Raw genomic sequence first — 2,041 nt, forward strand, 5'->3', positions numbered from 1 at the left:
TTACTCTATGGATTGATGGAGTTATGTGCCCACTAACCAGTTTGAAAACCCTTAGATTTTTCGATTCCCCTTACCTCCCTTCCAAAGCTTTAGCCTCGCCTTTTTGATATGCATCTTTCCTCCCTGGCCCTGAAAAGAACCTGAATCCTGTTTGTCTCTCTTTATCTCCCTTTGAAAGCAAATGTCTACCTTCCAGTTCCCTTCATTATCTATTCTCATTGTCTGTTCAAATCTCTCAGACCTTCCAAAAGGAATTCCCACCTGGACCCTTTTTCTCAACCACCTCCCCTTTCAACTGGCCTTTCATTGTGGCTACACCCAATCTCCCTTCCATTGTTTTGCCTTCCTATGACCCCTGGCCATTTCCCACCCTTAATCCTAGCTAGGTGGCATGAGGAGTTCTGTTCACCCCAGCTTACTAGCCACTCCCATCCAGATCTCTCTAGGCCCTTCCTCCCATCACCCCAAACTACTTGGCCACTCCTAGATCCCTCCCACAGTCTTTCTGTACTTAAGATCCACCTTTGCCCCCATTCTGGTGCTGAACTGTTCTCATGCCTAGAGGCTGAGACCCTCATGCCCGCAAGTCCTTATGGGCATCACCTGGCCTATCCACTCTAGCCCCCATTTAGATCACTGATGTTTGGGTTTCTGGGGAGTCTGGTCTATATACTTTATCTTTAATAAACTATTTCTCTGGTTGGAAGAAGATTTGGGTTGAATTCATTCAGGCAGACCCGGTGCCGTGATCTGGCTTTTCCCAGCATCCCAAAACCTCTTGTGATCTTGGGGTGCCTCTGCACATAGGAGCACCCCAAAACCTCTACACCTCTTCATAGATAATGTTCATAAAGTCCCTTTGTGATTTAGAACTTTCAATAACTTAGGCTAGAGGGATGATAGGAAATAATTGTGAATCTTTCAGGTGATTTAATAGAGAATCCTCACAGTTGATTTCAGTTCCACTAGACAGGGAAATACAATTGAACCATTTTGCATTTGGGGGCCATTTTTTTTAATTGTCCTAGGATTTAAAAGAATGAAAATGTACAACCAAGTAATGCCAATGCTCAAAGTGTAATAAAACTGTTTTGAAAGCCTGTTTAGAGACTGTTTTTATTCAACCTGCACTGATCCATAAGTAAAGCTTAAAAATGCAATGAAACCTATCCATATCATGGTATGACTCTTTGTTCCACCAACACAGATTATTTTATTTTATTATTTTATTACTATTATTTTAGAGAAATACTGGAGTTTTGTTTTTTGTTTTTTTTTTACTAAGATTAGGAGTGTAGTAAAGAACCTAATGTAACTGTTATAATTTGGCATTTTATAAGAAAGGCTGGATACAGTAGTGCAACAAGGAAAAAAATGTGGGAATAAACATTGGCAAGAAGGAGAAAAATCAATTCAGATATGTGGATGATTTGATAGTTTACTTAGAAAACCCTAGAGAATCAAGAAAAAAGGGCAAGACAAGAGTTTTAGTAAAGTAATAGGTTACAAAGTAAATCAATAAGTCACTCATGTTTCTGTAAAGTAATAACAAAAATAAACAAGGAATAGAAAATATATTTAATATAATGATAAAATGCAACAGATATCTGAGAACTAATCAGCCAAGATATTAATATTGAATGTAAGCTCCTTAAAACAGGGAAAATGTAATTTTTTGGTTTTGTTTCCTGAGTGCCTAGTACAATGCCTGCCATGTAGTAGGTACTTATTAAATGCTTTTTAGTGGATTGATATAGAACTTATCTATATACAAATACAGAAAAAAATTACTGAAATTAAGACTTAAATAATTGAAGAGATGACATAATCATACAATCTTAGAGTGTGAAGAAACATCAGATGGCATTTAATTCGACCCACATATGAACAAGAATCCTCTTTACCATATAATAAGTGGTCATACAGCCTTTGTTTAAATACCTCCAGTGATGTTTGGGGGTGCTCATCATTTGAGGCAGCCTAGTCTACATTTGGATAATGCTGATTGTTAGGAAGTTTTTCCTTACTTTCCTCTTTCTAC

This window comes from Vombatus ursinus, unplaced genomic scaffold, assembly GCF_900497805.2.
Source record: "Vombatus ursinus unplaced genomic scaffold, bare-nosed wombat genome assembly UNPS02014786.1, whole genome shotgun sequence".
NCBI classification, from domain to species: Eukaryota; Metazoa; Chordata; class Mammalia; order Diprotodontia; family Vombatidae; genus Vombatus; species Vombatus ursinus.